The 20,399-nt window shown below is 37.7% G+C and overlaps 1 protein-coding gene across 3 annotated transcripts in view; it reads right to left on the bottom strand.

Annotated features, from left to right (window-relative positions):
- Positions 1-20,399, bottom strand: part of KCNIP4 (potassium voltage-gated channel interacting protein 4) — a 1,208,103-nt gene that overhangs the window by 384,396 nt on the left and 803,308 nt on the right. Inside the window, exon 1 of one of the 3 annotated variants that reach the window (XM_067036350.1) lies at positions 4,356-4,946. The exons of the other annotated variants lie outside the window; for them this stretch is intronic. The gene's annotated coding sequence lies outside the window, so the exon portion shown is untranslated. Of the gene's footprint in view, positions 1-4,355; positions 4,947-20,399 lie in introns of those variants that run through there. 3 annotated transcript variants of the gene reach the window in all.

The following is a 20,399-nucleotide window of genomic DNA, read 5'->3' as shown; positions in this document are numbered from 1 at the left end:
CTGGGTCATATGGTAGTTCTATTTTTAGTTTTTTAAGGAACCTCCATACTGTTCTCCATAGTGGCTGTATCAATTTACATTCCCACCAACAGTGCAAGAGGGTTCCCTTTTCTCCACACCCTCTCCAACATTTATTGTTTGTAGATTCTTATAAAACTCTTAGAGGAAAATATAGGCAGAACACTTTGATATAAATCATAGCAGGATCTCTTTTGACCCACCTCTTAGAGTAATGAAAATAAAAACAAAAATTAACAAATGGGACCTAATTAAACTAAAAAGCTTTTGCACAGCAAAGAAAGTCATAAATGAGATGAAAAGACAACCCTCAGAATGGGAGAAAGTATTTGCAAATGAAGCAACTGACAAGTGATAAATCTCCAAAATATACAAACAGCTCAGGTAGCTCAATATCAAGAAAAAAAAAAACACAATTAAAAACTGGTGGAAGACCTAAATAGACATTTCTCCTTAGTCCATTCTTGATGCCAACATTTTCCTAATCACTCAAGCTTTACAACATAAACCCATTTTGTCCTTTCATTTCCCTTTCTCCCTGTACCCAACTGGTTATCAAATGCTGTGAATTCAGCAACTACCATCTCTTCTGTAGCCACCTCCACTTTCTGTTTCTGCTTCCAATCATCCTCATTCTTTCTCACACTAATAGCAGCTCAAACAGGGCCAGACCCAAATGATGCGTGCCTGACACTTGAATATTTGGAGAGCCATCTTTAGGGAGAAAATAGTAACATGTTATGAATATAAATTTAGATATTTCTTCAAAATGAGAAAAGAAATCATAACGAACTGACAGTCTTAAAGTGTCATGTCCTTTTGTTTTGCAATCTCTTATGCCAATTTACCAGTAATGTTTACATAGTAATAATTTCTGATTGTAACCTGGCCCCCTCCTCACTCTAAACTTCCTATAACCAGAGAATTCACAGGGGCCATGCAAATGAGGGTCCCTAAAACTTACACTTTGTTCCAGTCCACTGTCAAATCTTTCCCCACTCTTAGTAAAGGAAGTAAGTTATGCAATGAGAGGTCCAGAGAATTATTCAGAGCTTCATGGAGGTGGGGAAAGGTTACAAACCCAGGAGATTTTAAACACTCAGAATCCTGAACTGTGGCCCAATCTCCCAAATAAGACTTCAGTGCATTTATTCTTTTAACAAGCTCTGTGATTTTCTCAGGATACCCTGAGAAAACCATAATTCAAAAAGAGTCATGTACCACAATGTTCATTGCAGCTCTATTTACAATAGCCAGGTCATGGAAGCAACCTAAGTGTCCAGCGAGAGATGAATGATTAAAGAAGACGTGGCACATATATACAATGGAATATTACTCAGCCATAGAAAGAAATGAAATTGAGTTATTTGTAGTGAGGTGGATGGACCTAGAGTCTGTCATGCAGAGTGAAGTAAGTCAGAAAAACAAATACCATATGCTAACACATATATATGGAATCTAAAAAAAAAAATGGTTCTGATGAACCTAGGGGCATAAAGATGTAGATGTAGAGAATGGACTTGAGGACACAGAGAGGGGGAAGGGTAAGCTGGGATGAAGTGAGAGAGTAGCACTGACACACACACACACACACACACACACACACACACACACACACTACCAAACGTAAAATAGATAGCTAGTGGGAAGCAGCTACATAGCACAGGGAGATCAGCTTGGTGCTTTGTGACCACTTAGAGGGGTGGGATAGGGAGGGTGGGAGGGAGATGCAAGAGGGAGGGGATATGGGGATATATGTATACATATAGCTGATTCACTTTGTTATATAGCATAAAGTAACACACCACTGTAAAGCAATTATACTCCAATAAAGATGTTAAAAACAAAAAGCTCTGTAGATGAAATGGATGCAGCTGGCCTATGAATTATAGTTTGAAAACCACTGCTCTAGCTCAAACACCTGAAAAGTGACCCTATGTCCCTAAGGGCTAAGCTCTCAAAGGGCAATGGAGTCGTCCAACATTTCCTGGGCACAGTAGGAAATGAAGAAGCCATAAAAAATGCAGGTGAAAAGGGCTCTGATTAAAATCTGAAATCGAAGCAACTGCTTTTCTCTCATAACTACACTGGCCTTGATTCAAGTAAAGCAATGAGCCTTATGAGGATCATCACAGCACAGAAAATGGTCCGGGACTCAGAGGAGATGAGCAATGTATCTCAAGTATAAGAGAAGTCAGACAGGACCCGGAAAAGATGTTTCCAATAGCCACACCCAACTGAAGATTTCACTGGGCCCTTAACTAGAAGAGATTGGGCAGAAGCATCAGGGCCACACTGCAAATACGTCTGCATATTATTTGCAATGTACCGCTAATATCATTATGCTTAAATTATACTGTTTAATTTTGTACATACAATGCATTTTAAAGTGTGGATTCATTCTCAGTTATACATTGGCTTTCTAAAATCCGTTATTAAAAGAATTCTTTCAGATACTGTGGAAGAGAAAATTCCTCAAAAATAGGACACTGAAATGAAGAATCAAGATACTGTCATCCAGGGAGGAACTGTTACCAGCATTATATTTATATTCCCACCCCAAATGAAATGCAGGTTAGAGAGTCCTCTGTATTTCTACAATGATGAGGATAAATCTTCCTGTCACTTTATGTCACAGTCTCACGGTCCCCGAATAACCACCCATAGATAGAACCCCAAGTAAATTTATTATCAGAGGTAAGTATTTACACATGGCAAGTCTCTGAGAGGTTAAAAAATATATATATTGTCAGTGAAAGAATGTTTTTCCTTCCAGAAACTAATATAAGATTTTAAAACGTAGCAGAATAAAAACATATATTGAATTTATTGAATATATCCAAAACAAGCTAGGCAGTGGTTTAATATTCAGCAAAATGGAAGTTGTAAATAAATATTTTTTGTTCATTACTCCAGCAAAACACATTCCGTTGTTTCTCGTGTTCACTGGGAGGTGCGTCTCTGTTTGCCCCTCTCTGCTCTCTGGCTCAGGAGGTAGACAGAAGTGCTAAAGGCTCCCATACCCTCTAGCTTGTGGTTGGCTTCAGCCCCTGGGGTGCCCTGGCTTGAGTTGATAAGGAGGAGGAGAGGGAGATGGAGTGTGTAGGCTCCTTCCCTGAGTCCTGGCTGCAGGTGGGTGTACTTCTCACTAAAGATCACTTCAATCTGTCAGCCCTCTGTAGACAACCCCCATCTCAACCCTCACCAACTTCCAGCAGCTGTTCCTCCTTCATTTCTCCAGGTCTCAGGATTATCCACTTGGTCCTGCTGTTACAAGCCTGAGAGACTAAACTATTTCTTACGGCTTCCCTATACCCTTTGTAAGTATAGCTCCTTTATTAAACTCTTCTCAAATTACCCAATGCCCGTGTTCCATCCCTTCATGATTTGTTAACAGATATATTTACTCCCTGACTGATATATTTACTCAATGTTACTACCACTTGTAAGCTTTTTCCTTATGAACAGCCTGAAAGCTGTTTAGCTTCTAACATAAAATTTAACTTCTTCTATTATCAAAGATTTTTTAAAGATGTACTTATTCCTAATTTGTTTCCAAAATAGATTTATGGCAGGATTTCTTTTGAGGTTATAGATTAAACCATTTAAAAAGAGGAAAGGAAAATCAAGTAATATTTCTATGAATTCTGGCATTTAAGTAGATGTATGCCCATACAAATTATTAGCAACTTTTTCTTCCAAATCATAGACTAAATACTCTTCCATTAATCTCTTCAGAGTATAAAAATTGGGAAACTGTTGCCAAATGCCTTAACTTTTGATGTAATACACTTTGCTCAGTATCTTAAATCCATGACAGTGTTTATATTTGTTGTATAGTTTGCCCTTAGACTAAGAAACCACGTGCTCTTAAACATTGTTTATTATAAAAGAAAAAGCTATCCCAAAATAACCTTCAGAGAGTAAAAACAGAATATGCTTGTATCAACAATTTGAGATCCTGGACAAGAAGGTGAGTAGTGGAGTTAATAATATGGAAATATGGAATACTGACATTACCAAAACCACATTTGGATGATTAAAAATTAATGTCACACTTTTCTCCTACATGTATAATGTGTTTGCATTTGATGATGACAATTGTGTCTTATTTAATATCCAGGCATGCTTACACCATTCCTCCATATCATGTTTTTACCAGATGATAATTATTTTACTAATTGTTAACATATTTAAATGTAAACATTAAACTTCTGCTGTCAAGATACACTGTTCATTGATTTTTCTTTTTTCAGTAAAGAGTGTTGTTACTAAAAGAGAAAACTCAGGAAAAAAAACAGTAGCAGAAGTAAACGACATTAAAAAAGGCCAAATACCTTCGTGGGCGGAGACTGCAGGTGGCGAACGGGGGGAGCTTCGAAGCCGCGGAGGAGAGCGCAGTAACAGGGTGCAGAGGGCAAAGCGGATTCCCACAGAGGAGCGGTGCCGACCAGCACTCACCAGCCCGAGAGGCTTGTCTGCTCACCCGCCGGGGAGGGTGGGGGCTGGGAGCTGAGGCTCGGGCTGCGGTCGGAAGCCGGGAGAGGACTGGGGTTGGTTGCGCGAACACAGCCTGCAGCGGTTAGTGCGCCACGGCTAGCTGGGAGAGAGTCCGGGAGAAGTCTGGAGCTGCCGAAAAGGCAAAAGACCTTTTCTTCCCTCTTTTGCTTCCTGGGGCGCGAGGAGAGGGGATTAAGCGCGCCGCTTAAAGGAGCTCCAGAGACGGGCGTGGAGCTGCCGAAGAGACAAGAGACTTTTTCTTGCCTCTTTGTTTCCTGGTGCGAGAGGAGAGGGGATTAAGCGCGTCGCTTAAAGGAGCTCCAGAAACGGGCGCGAGCCGCGGCTGTCGGCATGGACACCAGAGACGGGCGTGGGACGCCAAGGCTGCTGCTACCACCACCAAGAAGCCTGTGTGGCTTGCATCAGCTGCTCCTTTAACGCCGGCCTGTCTGAGTGAAGAGCAAACGCCCTCGCACGACCTACGCGCAGAGGCGGGGCCAAGTTAAAAGCTGAATACCAGGAGCTGTGCGAACAAAGAGAGGGGGAGCTCTCTCCCAGCAGCCTCAGAAGCAGCGGATTAAAGCTCCACAATCAGCTTGAAATGCCCTGCATCTGTGGAATACCTGAATAGATAGTGAATCATCCCAAATTGAGGAGGTGGACTTTGGGAGCAAGATATATTATTATTTTCCCCTTTTTCCCTTTTTGTGAGTGTGTATGTGTGTGCTGCTGTGTGAGATTTTGTCTGTTAGCTTTGCTTTCACCATTTGTCCTAGGGTTCTGACTGAACCGTTTTTTTTTTAATAAAATTTTTCTTCTTAATAATTGTTTTTTCTTTTAATAACTTTATTTTATCCTCTTTCTTTCTTTCTTCCTTCCTTTCTTCCCTCCTTTCTTCCTGTCTTCCTTCCTGTCTTCTTTCCTCCCTTCCTCCCTTCCTTCCTCCCTTCCTTTCTTCCTTCCTTCCTTTCTTTCTTCCTTCCTTCCTTTCTTTTCTTTCTCTTTTTTTCTCCTTTTATTCTAAGCCGTGTGGATTAAATGCTCTTGGTGCCCCAGCCAGGCGTCAGGGCTGTATCTCTGAGGTGGGAGAACCAACTTCAGGACATTGGTCCATAAGAGACCTCGCAGGTCCACGTAATATCAAATGGCGAAAATATCCCAGAGATCTCCATCTCAACACCAAGACCCAGCTTCACTCAATGACCAGCAACCTACAGTGCCGGACACCCTATGCCCAACAAATAGCAAGACAGGACCACAGCCCCATCCATTAGCAGAGAGGCTGCCTAAAATCAGAATAAGGCTACCGACATCCCAAAACACACCACCAGACGTGGACCTGCCCACCAGAAAGACAAGATCCAGCCTCATCCACCAGAACAGAGGCACTAGTCCCCCCAGCCAGGAAACCTACTCAACCCACTAAACCAACCTTAGCTACTGGGGACAGACACCAAAAGCAACAAGAACTACAAACCTGCAGCCTGCAAAAAGGAGACCCCAAACACAGTAAGCAAAATGAAAAGACAGAAAAACACATAGCAGATGAAGGAGCAAGATAGAAACCCATCAGACCTAACAAATGGAGAGGAAATAGGCAGTCTACCTGAAAAAAGAATTCAGAATTATGATAGTAAAGATGATCCAAAATCTTGGAAATAGAATAGACAAAATACAAGAAACATTTAACAAGGACCTAGAAGAAATAAAGAGGAAGCAAGCAACTATGAGCAACACAATAAATGAAATGAAAAATACTCTAGATGGGATCAATAGAATAACTGAGGCAGAAGAACGGATAAGTGACCTGGAAGATAAAATAGTGGAAATAACTACTGCAGAGCAGAATAAAGAAAAAAGAATGAAAATAACTGAGGACAGTCTCAGAGACCTCTGGGACAACATTAAATGCACCAACATTTGAATTATAGGGGTCGCAGAAGAAGACAAGAAAAAGAAAGGGACTGAGAAAATATTTGAAGAGATTATAGTTGAAAACTTACCTAATATGGGTAAGGAAATAGTTAATCAAGTCCAGGAAGCACAGAGAGTCCCATACAGGATAAATCCAAGGAGAAACACACCAAGACACATATTAAACTATCAAAAATTAAATACAAAGAAAATATATTAAAAGCAGCAAGGGAAAAACAACAAATAACACACAGGGGAATCCCCATAAGGTTAACAGCTGATCTTTCAGCAGAAACTCTACAAGCCAGAAGTGAGTGGCAGGACATATTTAAAGTGATGAAAGAGAAAAACCTACAACTAAGATTACTCTACCCAGCAAGAATCTCATTCAGATTTGATGGAGAAATTAAAACCTTTACAGACAAGCAAAAGCTGAGAGAGTTCAGCACCACCAAACTAGCTTTACAACAAATGCTAAAGGAACTTCTCTAGGCAAGAAACACAAGAGAAGGAAAAGACCTACAAGAACAAACCCGAAACAATTAAGTAAATGGTAATAAGAACATACATATTGATAATTACCTTAAATGTAAATGTATTAAATGCTCCCACCAAAAGACACAGACTGGCTGAATGGATACAAAAACAAGACCCATATATATGCTGTCTACAAGAGACCCACTTCAGACCTAGGGACACATACAGACTGAAAGTGAGGGGATGGAAAAAGATATTCCATGCAAATAGAAATCAGAAGAAAGCTGGAGTAGCAATTCTCATATCAGACCAAATAGACTTTAAAATAAAAGCTATTACAAGAAATAAAGAAGGACACTACATAATGATCAAGGGATTGATCCATGAAGAAGATACAACAATTGTAAATATTTATGCACCCAACATAGGAGCACCTCAATACATAAAGCAAATACTAACAGCCATAAGGGGAAATCGACAGTAACACAATCATAGTAGGGGACTTTAACACCCCACTTTCACCAATGGACAGATCATCCAAAATGAAAATAAATAAGGAAACACAAGCTTTAGATGATACATAACAGAAGATGGACTTAATTGATATTTATAGGACATTCCATCCAACAACAACAGAATACACATTTTTCTCAAGTGCTCAAGGAACATTCTCCAGGATAGATCATATCTTGGGTCACAAATCTAGCCTTGGTAAATTTAAGAAAATTGAAATTGTATCCAGTATCTTTTCCAACCACAATGCTATGAGACTAGATATCAATTACAGGAAAAGATCTGTAAAAAATACAAACACATGGAGGCTAAACAATACACTACTTAATAATGAAGTGATCACTGAAGAAATCAAAGAGGAAATCAAAAAATACCTAGAAACAAATGACAATGGAGACACGACAACCCAAAACCTATGGGATGCCGCAAAAGCAGTTCTAAGAGGGAAATTTATAGCAATACAATCCTACCTTAAGAAACAGGAAACATCTCGAATAAACAACCTAACTTTGCACCTAAAGCAATTAGAGAAAGAAGAACAAAAAAAACCCAAATTAAGCAGACGGAAAGAAATCATAAAGATCAGATCAGAAATAAATGAAAAAGAAATGAAGGAAATGATAGCAAAGATCAGTAAAACTAAAAGCTGGTTCTTTGAGAAGATAAACAAAATTGATAAACCATTAGCCAGACTCATCAAGAAAAAAAGGGAGAAGACTCAAATCAAATAGAATTAGAAATGAAAAAGGAGATGTAACAACTGATACTGCAGAAATACAAAAGATTATCAGAGATTACTATAAGCAACTCTATGCCAATCAAATGGACAACCTGGAAGAAATGGACAAATTGTTAAAAATGCACAACCTGCTAAGACTGAACCAGGAAGAAATAGAAAATATGAACAGACCAATCACAAGCACTGAAATTGAAACTGTAATTTAAAATCTTCCAACAAAAAAAAGCCCAGGACCAGATGGCTTCACAGGCGAATACTATCAAATATTTAGAGAAGAGCTAACACCTATCCTTCTCAAACTCTTCCAAAAGATAGCAGAGGGAGGAACACTCCCAAAGTCATTCAATGAGGCCACCATAACCCTGCTACCAAAACCAGACAAAGACGTCACAAAGAAAGAAAACTACAGGCCAATATCACTGATGAACATAGATGCAAAAATCCTCAACAAAATACTAGCAAACAGAATCCAACAGCACATGAAAAGGATCATACACCATGATCAAGTGGGGTTTATGCCAGGAATGCAAGGATTCTTCAATATACGCAAATCAATCAACGTGATACACCATATCAACAAACTGAAGAAGAAAAACCATATGATCATCTCAATATTTGCAGAGAAAGCTTTCGACAAAATTTAACACCTATTTATGATAAAAACCATGCAGAAAGTAGGCATAGAGGGAACGTTCCTCAACACAGTAAAGGCCATATATGACATACCCACAGCCAGCATCATTCTCAATGGTGAAAAACTGAAACCATTTCCACTAAGATCAGGAACAAGACAAGGTGGCCCTCTCTCACCACTCTTATTCAACATAGTTTTGGAAGTTCTAACCACAGCAGTCAGAGAAGAAAAAGAAATAAAAGGAATCTAAATCGAAAAAGAAGACGTAAAGCTGTCACTGTTTGCAGATGACATGATACTACACATAGAGAATCCTAAGGATGCTACCAGAAAACTACTAGAGCTCATCAATGAATTTGGTAAAGTAGCAGGATACAAAATTAATGCACAGAAATCTCTGGCATTCTTATATACTAATGATGAAAAATCTGAGAGGGAAATTAAGAAAACACTCCCATTTGGCATTGCAACAAAAAGAATAAAATACCTAGGAATAAACCTACCTAAGGAGACAAAAGACCTGTATGCAGAAAACTATAAGACACTGATGAAAGAAATTAAAGATGATACAAATAGGTGGAGAGATATACCATGTTCTTGGATTGGAAAAATCAGCACTATGAAAATGACTCTACTATCCAAAGCAATCTACAGATTCAATGCAATCCCTATCAAACTACAACTGGCATTTTTTTACAAAACTAGGACAGAAAAATTCACAATTTGTATGGAAACACAAAAGACCCCGAATAGCCAAAGCAATCTTGAGAACGAAAAATGGAGCTGGAGGAATCAGGCTCCCTGACTTCAGACTATACTACAAAGCAACAGTAATCAAGACAGTATGGTACTGGCACAAAAACAGAAATATAGATCAATGGAACAGGATAGAAAGCTCAGAGATAAACCCACACACATATGGTCACTTTATCTTTGATAAAGGAGGCAAGAGTAAACAGTGGAGAAAAGACACCGTCCTCAATAAGTGGTGCTGGGAAAACTGAACAGGTACATGTAAAATATGAAATTAGAACACTCCCTAACACCATACACAAAAGTAAACTCAAAATGGGTTAAAGACCTACATGTAAGGCCAGATACTATCAAACTCTTCGAGGAAAACATAGGCAGAACACTCTAGGACATAAATCAGAGCAAGATCCTTTTGGACCCACCTCCTAGAGAAATGGAAATAAAAACAAAAATATACAAATGGGAACTAATGAAACTAAAAAGCTTTTGCACAGCAAAGGATACCATAAACAAGACCAAAAGGCAACCCTCAGAATGGGAGAAAATATTTGCAAATGAAGCAACTGACAAAGGATTAATCTCCAAAGTTTATAAGCAACTCATGCAGCTCAGTAACAAAAAACAAAAAACCCAATCCAAAAATGGGCAGAAGAACTAAACAGACATTTCTCCAAAGAAGATATACAGATTGCCAACAAACACATGAAAGAATGCTCAACATCATTTATCATTAGAGAAACGCTAATCAAAACTACAATGAGATATCATCTCACACCGGTCAGAATGGCCATCATCAAAAAATCTAGAAACAATAAATGCTGGAGAGGGTGTGGAGAAAAGGGAACATTCTTGCACTGTTGGTGGGAATGTAAAATGATACAGCCACTATGGAGAACAGTATGGAGGTTCCTTAAAAAAACAACAAATAGAACTACCATACAACCCCGCAATCGCACTACTGGGCATATACCCTGAGAAAACAATAATTCAAAAAGAGTCATGTACCAAGATGTTCATTGCAGCTCTATTTACAATAGGCAGGACATGGAAGCAACCTAAGTGTCCATCAGCAGATGAATGGATAAAGAAGATGTGGCACATATATACAATGGAATATTACACAGCCATAAAAGGAAATGAAACTGAGTTATTTGTAATGAGGTGGATAGACCTGGAGTCTGTCATACAGAGTGAAGTAAGTCAGAAGGATAAAAACAAATACCGTATGCTAACACATATATATGGAATCTACAAAAAAAAATGTCATGAAGAGACTAGGGGTAGGATGGGAATAAAACACAGACCTACTAGAGCATGGACTTTAGGATATGGGGAAGGGGAAGGGTAAGCTGTGACGAAGTGAGCTAGTGGCATGGACATATATACACTACCAAATGCAAAATAGATAGCTAGTGGGAAGCAGCCACATAGCACAGGGAGATCAGCTCGGTGCTTTGTGACCACCTAGAGGGGTGGGATAGGGAGGGTGGGAGGGAGGGAGACACAAGAGGGAAGAGATATGGGAACATATGTATATGTATAACTGATTCAGTTTGTTGTAAAGGAGAAACTAACACACCATTGTAAAACAGTTATACTCCAGTAAAGCTGTTAAAATTAAAAAAAAAAAAAAGGCCAAGTAAAGTGACAAATCACAGCAAATAACAGACAGTTTATCCCTACTGAGAAAGATAGCACAATTCAATTTGCTAAATTATTTCATTTATCTCGGAGCAGCGATACGAATGATCTATCTGTTGTGATGAACACTCAAACTTTGCTGAATGGAAAACTGCACTGCTTCTAACATGTCAAATTGGGATACAATAAAAGAAGATGTGAATTAAATTGGCTTTGAGTGTGCTGCATTAAAAGAATTGTTAGCTTAGAAATACCTTTCCGGTAGTTTTATTTGAACCAAAACACTTTGCTTAAGAGGAATTACATAAGTGTGCAAACTAAAATAGTAATTGATTATGTTTTGGTCCCTACATTTGAAATGTTCTTGAAATTCTAAACTCAGTAAATGGCTTAGAAGATTATACAAAGAGAAAGACCCAGTTTGATCAAATACTTTGCAGTGAATTACAAAAGGTTTTACAGTTTCAGACTAAACAATTTAGCAAAACTTTGAATTTCAGTCTCTCTTCATACATTTATGCATTTTACTATTTATTGAAATACTCTTATGTGCAAAGTTTGTTCAAGGAAGTGGGAATTAGGTACTGAAACCTCCCTGTCTGCAAAGAAAAGTATTCCGAATATTCCATCTAGTAATTGGGATTACCATGTATTTGAAAGTGCTCTAAGTAACTGTTTCAGAAACACATATCCCTGCCTCATTCTTGAGGACACTGAGAGATGGATTCTAAGTTGAGACCTGAAAGATGAGGTGGAATGGTCGAGGTGAACAGAGAAGGGTCACAAGTGAAGGAGTTTCCAAGGAGAGGTAGCAACATCTTCAAAGGTCTAGAGATGGGAGGGCCCTGGACCATTCCAGAAATTTCAAGAAGTTGAGTTTGGCAGGAACAAAGATGTGAGAGAAGTTTTGAAAGAAGACATTGTTAGTATTTGGCCCCAGAATCCCTGTTCAGAAGAAAACAAGCTTTGTTTATGAATATATCCAAATTTTGGACTGGGAGATAAGACTCTGAGGAGAGCTGTTAGCAAAAAATGAAAGTAAGAAAACAGAGAGCTAATTGATCTGCATTGGAAATGAACCGGATTTTATGGTTTGAGGACATGAGAAAACTGAGAAGAAGTAAGGAGAAAAAAAAGAGTAGGAATAGAAATATGAAACGAGGACAAGAAGGTATAAGATTGAGGATTTTAATTCGATTATTTCACTGTGCTGAAAATGACGTTTTATCACCCTTCCCTCAAATATTCACTATTGTCTTCCACAAAGACAAAAGACATATATGGATTTGTAGTGTTTTGTTCTGTAGTTAGGAAAATCAAAGAAAGAATCCAAGTTCCACATCTGTCATGATATCAGGGAAGAGATGAACTAACAGAACTGCCTGCTAGAATCAATATGTAGAGTAAGTAAGGCAGGAGACTTTTCACATGGCAGAGTTGGAGCCAGTCCTCTGCGTTTCAAGAAGCGCCAAGCTCCAGCCAATGCTTAGGACATACAGAGCTCAGGGAAGTTTGGGATTGATTAAGAATGATGGGAGTGTTAGGTGGGGTACTGCTTGAGTCTATTTGTGCTCTGCATACACTGGAAATAGATTTGGAGAGAGGCAGGACTGCAAGAAGGGAGTCCAGTTAGGGAAGCATCTATGCTGGATCACTTGCAAAGCCACTCTTGACTCATATTCTGGGAGGGCTCGCTGAACTATGATCTCAGTTAGCCTGGTCCCAACCTGGTGACTCAGACCAGGTACTGAGAACTTGGTAGAAGACATCACCACTTGTCTTGGAGGAGTGTGCAATATAGTTGGACGATTGTGTGTGTGTGTGTGTGTGTGTGTGTGTGTGTGTGTGTGCATTGGGTAGGGAATAATTATAAAGAGAGCAAAAAATAACAACATGATTAAACTGGTTACTATGCGAAGACAATTTGTGAGCTTAAAATTGTGTGTGTGTTTACCCATTTAATAAGAGAATTGTCAAGAGTTCAATTGAATCATATCAGAAATTTATATGCCCCATATTTTGTAATTCTGCCCTGGTAGAAAATTAGACCTGAATCTAGAGACTATCAGTCTTAATAAACAGTTAATGAAGGAGCTTGAAATAAAGGCAATCTGTTGAATTACTGCTTTGAAAAGACGAGCCGGGAGCTAGCCATTACTCTTGTTAATCAACACATAAGCTAATGAATACAAAATTTATAGCCCTGTTACCATAACATTTAAGTTACATCTCGACACTCATTCTGTATCTTGTCATCATAGACTTATGTTTCTATCTAAAAATGTACCTCCTGAAAGGACAGAGAGCCTTCCTGTAATATTGAAAAGTTTCTTTTTAATAGTTGTAAGCACTATAGACAAATTTAAGACTAGTAATGTGTGTTGAAGTGCCTTTGTAAGAACAATTGCAATAGAAACCTTTGTTCCTTAAAGGCTTACCTATAGTTTGTCACAGGAGACTGATTTTTAACTATGAATCTTAATGGCACTGACATCATTGATCAAACTCTAAGTAATTCAATTTGTATGAAAGAACTATGAAGATTTTAGTAAAGTTAGAACTGTAACTAATGACTTCCACAGGCTTCCACAATCACATCTGGCCCTTAGCTTTCTGTCTTAGTCTACTCAGGCTCTCCCAGCAAAATAACATAGTCTGGGTGGCTTAAACAACTGAAATTTGTTTTCACAGTTCTGGAGGCTGGGAAGTCTGAGATCAGGGTGTCAGCATGGTCGGGTTCTGGTGAGGGCTGTCTTGCCGGCTTGCAGACGGCTGCCTTCTAGTTGTCCTCACATGATGGAGAGATAGAAAGTTCTCTCTTTTCTCTTTTTATAAGGGCACTAATTCCATCATGAAGGCACCATCGTCATGACCTCATCTAAACCTAATTACCTCCATAAGTCCCCACCTCCAAATACTATCACATTGGGAGTTAGGGCTAGTGTGACCTAGGAATTTGGGGGGAACACAATTCAGCCCACAGCAGTCCTTCTGTGCTTGTATGACAGCCTTCCCTTCACTTTTCTTCCCATCCTTTCCTGCCTATGAATGGTAAGGGCTCCTATCTAAGGCCACCCACACCCCCTCATGCACTGGCTCTCAGGATTTCTTCCTGCACACGGACATCACTCCAAGGATTCATAGGCAGGTAACCCCTGCCCTAGAGCATAGGGCAGGGGTTACCAAACTCTGTAAATGGGCAAGAGAAATATTTTAGGCTTTATGGGTTACATCTCGCCTTCACTGCATATTTTCTTCATTGTTTGTTTGCTTTTTGTTTTATAATCCTTTAAAAATATAACAACCATTTTTAGTTGGTAGGCCATACAAAAACAGTCTGTGGGCTATATCTGCCTGTGGGTTGTAATTTGCTGAGCCCTGCTCTAGGCTGGTGGAAGAGAAAGAGTAGAGGGTTCCTCTCGATGATGGAGCTGTCATACCAGCCCTTTTTTACCTGCCTCAAAATTTCCTTTACATGAGAGACAAATTAATATCCAAATGTTTGAGTTACTATTACTTTGAGTTGTCAGTTATATGCAGCCAAACAAATTCTAACTAATAAATCTTCCTTGAAGAAATGTTCATCCTATCTCTGCCTAAGAACCTTGGAAGACATTCTTTTGAGGATAAATTCTATACACAAAAGCATGTAGTTGGGAGCAAACTGCAAGGACGCATTTAGGAGAGAAGGTTGAAGTGAAGAATTTGCTGTGGAGGTTACAGAAATACATTTTGATAGATATTGTTTCATTGGTAATATCAGGCAGATACTGTTGTTTGCAGGCCTGGAAGTCAAGCTGAACAGTTGAGCTTGACTCAACAGGTAATAAAGAGCAATTGCAGGACATCAGAAAGCCATGTTTCAGAACCATTTGTTAGCAATGTATTCTGGACTGGAATCTGGAAGCTCCATGCTGAAAATCCTGGAAGGCTAAAGCTTGAAAGTTTGAAATGACAATGGGAAGAAAAAGTTGATTTTGAGATATGTAACACAGGTAGGAGCAGAATACGTAGACCAGTATTCATTAAATAAACGTATGTCAGCATTAGGCGAGGAGCAAGAAGTCCAATATACCTACAGGTAATAAAACTCTGCTCTTATAACTTCCATAATTATTTTTAGCTGCCTCGTTCACCTATATGTTTTTAAGAGGATAGTATATGCCAATTGCTAAGGGCTCTACATATATTCTCCCTTTAGTCCTGATAACAGTCCCATGAAAAATGTGTGGCAGAGAAGGTCAACTTCCCACACAAGATTCAAGTTCACCTTCAATGGTATAGAATGGCTACTGGGAAAACGCTAGCTAGGAACTGTATTTCCTTGTAGCTACAGAATTTTAGTGAATCTTTGTGACTGGATTTTACCAATTAATGTGAGCAAGAGTGTTTATCACTTCTTGGTCAAAGTGGTCAAGAAAGTGCAGAAGATACCCTTTGAATTTTCTTTATCAGTCAGCTGAATGTAGGGTCTCTGGAGGTAAACTCCAAAGAGATTCTAGGGGATGATGAAGCAATGAGTTGGAGACACACTGCATCCCTGAGTGATTGCATGGAAAAGAGCTACTCAGGCGAGTCACCTGACACATCCAAACTGTGACATAAATGAGAAATATACATTAATTTTCTTAAGCCGTGGATACTTTTGAACCAAATGTGGCCTTTTCTAACCGATATAGAGGGTGTTATTAATATTACCATTTTATACACATGGAAATAAGATTTCAGAAGATTAAGTAACTTGCCTAGGATATTAAGTGGCAGAACTGGGATTAGATCATGGGTTATATCATTTCAGTTTCCATACTCTCAATGATTACTCAATTTCACCACCATTTTATATAAATTTATGAACATTTGTTGCTATTGTTTTTTATAAGTTAGAGAGAAATTCTAAAACCCTGCATTTTAAGGTGTGTAGTCCATGTTCACAAAGCCCCACAGCCAGATAATATGGTAATATGAATTCCTAATGGTAATATACATTTCACTTAAAAAGTAACATTTGCTTTGAGGAATTGAATGATCTTGGATTTAATATTTTTCTCCAAGTTTAATTTATAATTAATTGCCCTCTCAGTTTTTCTCATTGATGGTCTTGTATGACTTAGAGGAAAGTAAAAGAGCTGAGTAGTCAGAACTACCTGAACCAGACCATGACTTATATTACCTTGAGCAAGACATATAACCTGAGCCTTAGTTTTTCCTCTACAAAAGACAGATAAGATCACCAGCTTTTAAGGATGATTCTAAATATTAGAAATAAGGATGGAAATCCTAATGAATTACTCAGTATACAGTAGATGGTTACATAATTCAATCAAGAACTATTTATTTGGGCTATCCTGGTGGCGCAGTCGTTGAGAATCTTCCTACCAATGCAGCAGACACAGGTTTGAGCCCTGGGAAGATCCCACATGCCACGGAGCAACTGGGTCCGTGAGCCACAATTACTGAGCCTGCATGTCTGAAGCCTGTGCCCGCATGAAGAGTGGCCCCCGTGTGCCACAACTAGAGAAAGCCCTCGCATAGAAATGAAGACCCAACACAGCCATAAATAAATAAATAAATAAATACATATTTTTTTTTAAAAAAAGAACTATTTATTTAATGCTAACTATATGCAAGACATCATTTCAGGCACTAAAAATACAATAACTAAAAAACCGACTAAAATATCTGCCTCTCTGCACTCAATATATTGCATTTCATCATATTTTTTCTAGTAGTCCATAATAAAAGAAATCACCATTTAGCTATTTAATTCTGACCCAGATGGAGTAATAAGGATAAGATTTACACTCCAATCTAAAACAAAAACAAGAAACAGGCAAAATTTACTTCATAACATTTTAGAAGACAATGGGTTTAAAGGAAATGATAGATAGCAATCTCTGAGACACTGGGGATGGACGAATGAGATGAGCCCTACAATTGCTCAAGCTTGCTACTTGAAAGAATTTCCAGGTGATAGTGCAGGGAGTAGGAACTCAGGTGAACTTGCTGAATTAAGGAGACATATATCAGAGTCTGGGGAGACCTAGGCAGCCAGAGTTTGCTGGACAGGGTACTAGAGAAAAGGGAACTGTACAGAGAGAACACTCAGAGATCTGCAGAGCATTTCACTTGATTACTGATTAGAGTTCTGATCATCATGTGTATGAGAAATGAAACAATGGTGGGGAAAGAACCACTTCAAAAGATTAGAGGGGACAATACTCAGATCTCACACAGGATGAGACATAGTAACTTACAGTAATTGTTCTCTAAATTATGTGATTGGGACAACACATAATTGATTAATGGAGCATCAATTAGAGCACTGGGTAGATTACTCAGAAAAGTTTTGCCTCAAGAGTAGGAAATAATTACCATAGACAAAAATCTGTTCTCATCCGAGCTAACAAATATTAAAAGCAAGACCCAAAAGGAAAAAAAAAAAAAAAAAAAGATCCTAAGCAACTTAACTGAATTCTAGAACAAGGCATAAGAATATTTACAAGAAGGAAAAGAATCCCAGCACACAACAATATAAAATTTACAATATTTGGTGTTCAAAGAGTACCAGTTCTATACAAGGAACCAGAAAAATACAACCAATAATGAGAATAAAAATCATTCAATTAAAACTAAACCAGAGCTGCCACAAGGGTTAGCAAAAGCAGTTAATAAGATTAAAATAATTGTTATAAATGTATTTCATATTTTCAAATCATTAAGTAGAAACATGAAAGATGTAAAAAAAAACCCAGATAAGACTCCTAGAATTAAAAACTACAGTGTCTGAGATGCAAAATACAGTATATATTCTTCATAGCATATCAGACATTGTAGAAGAAAAGATAAGTGAACTTGAAGACATAACAGGTAAAATGGTACAGGCTTTCAACTATAAGATGAATAAAGCCTGAAGATCTAAAGTAACACATGGTACTAGAGTTGATGACACTTTATTGCATCATTGAAATTTGCTAAGAGAATAGAACTTAAATGTTCTCACAAAAAAGATATAAAAGATATGTGAAATGTGTGATGTGATGAATGTGTGTGTTAATTGACTAGATAGGGAGAGTCCTTTCACAACATATACGTATATCAAATCACCACAATATACACTTTAAATATCTTACAATTTTATTTGTCAATTATACCTGAATAAATATGAAATGTATAAAATAATAGATAATCTGAATAACTCTGTATCTGTTAAAGTCATTGAATTTGTAATTAAATACCTTCTAACATAGAATATTCTAGTCCCAGATAGTTTCACTGGTGATTCTACCAAACATATAAGGAGGAAATCATACAAATTCTAAGCAAACTCTTCCAGAGAATTGAAGAATACAGAAGACTTCCCAATACATTCTATGAGGTCAGCACTATCCTAATACTATAGCCAGGCAAAACACTACAATAAAGTGATCATCTCAATAGATGCTGAAAGACCATTTGATAAATCTCCTACATCACTTCCTAATGAAAACTCTCAGCAAACAGGAACGAAAGGAAATTTCCTCAGCCCAATCAAAAGCATCTTTGAAAAACCTACAGTTAACTTAACGGTGAAAGACTGAATGCTTTCCTTTTAATATGAGGAATAAGAGAAGGATATCTGCGTTTACCTCTTCTATTCAACATTATAGTGAAGCTTCTAGCCAGTGCAATCAGAAAAAAACAAAAGAAAGAAAGAAGGAAGGAAGTAATAAAGGAAAAAAGCAAGCAAGCAAGGAAGAAAGAACAAAAAGAAGGAAAAGAAAGAAAGAAGGAAGAGAAAGAAGGAAGGAAGGGAGGTATTATTGTTGAAAATAAAGAAGTGAACCTGTCTTTACTTGAAGATGACATAACTATGTATGAACCCCAATCAAATCTGCAGAAAAAGCCAACAGAAATAATAGCAACTTACTGTTGTTATTACATCAATATAAAAAACACTTGCATTTCTTTATACTGATGTTGAACAATAAAACTTGAAATAAAATAATATTATTTATAATAGCATTACAAATTGAAGGCAAAATAATGTTGTGAGTTTTCCCCAAGAAGACTCATAAATTCAACACCATCAAAATCAAATTCCCAGAGAGCTTTATTATTTTGTCTGTTTGTTTTTTGTAAAAAGGAACAAGCTGATTCCAAATTCATATGGAAATTCAAAGAATCTATAATAGCCAGGGAAATTTAAAAAGAACAAAGTTGGAGGAATAACACTACTTAATTTCAAAACTTACTGTACAGCTAAATTTATCGATACAGTGTGGCATGGGAGTAACAGTAGACAGATCAATGGAATAGCAATAGATCACCGAATAAATGAAAAATTGATTTTTAAGAACAGTGCAGGCAAATCAATTAAGAAAAGAGAGTCTCTTTGACAAATGACATGAACACACTTAGATATCCATAAGAAAAACAATATCTTCAGTCTTTACCTCACATGATACATGAAAAATACCTCAAAATGGGTCATAGATTTCAATGTAAAATCTAAAACTATAAAATTTCTAGAGGAAAAAAATCTTAGTGATCATAGATTCAGCAAAGATTTCCTAGATATAAAAACAAAGCATAATCCATTATAGAAAAAAAAGTTAATTTGGACTTCATCAAATCTAAAACTTGTGCTCTTTGAAAGACACCAACATAAGAAAATACTTATGAAGTATACATAGGGAAAATAAAAAACTTGTATGCAGAATATGTTAAGAACTCTCAAAACTTAATAATAAAACAAACAACCCATTTAAAGAATGGGCAAAAGCTTTGAGCAGGTACTTCACCAAAGAGATATACAGGTGGCATATGAGGCACAGGTAAGACGCTCAGTATCATCAGTCATAGGAAAATGCAAATTCACATGATAATGAGATACCTTTACACTCCTAGCAAGTTGACTAAAATTAAAATTCTGATCATACCAAGTGTTGGTGAGGAGGTAGAACAGCTACCTGTTCTCATATGCTGCTATAAAAACTTGGAAAACAGTTTAGCTGTTTTTTTTTAAAGGTTGAACATATACCTACCGCATGATCCATCCATCCCACTCCTAGAGATTTACCCAAGAGAAAGAAAACATATGGGCATACAAAGGCTGGTACACAAATATTCATATCAGCATTATTCCTAATAGCCCCAAATTGGAACCCAAATATGTAACAAGAAATGAATTGATAAAATGTTGTATATGTATACAATGGAATACTACTCAGC

Source organism: Kogia breviceps, chromosome 6 (genome assembly GCF_026419965.1).
Source record: "Kogia breviceps isolate mKogBre1 chromosome 6, mKogBre1 haplotype 1, whole genome shotgun sequence".
NCBI classification, from domain to species: domain Eukaryota; kingdom Metazoa; phylum Chordata; class Mammalia; order Artiodactyla; family Physeteridae; genus Kogia; species Kogia breviceps.
The sequence above is the reverse complement of the archived record's forward strand: the minus strand, read 5'-3'. Positions and strand labels throughout refer to the sequence as shown.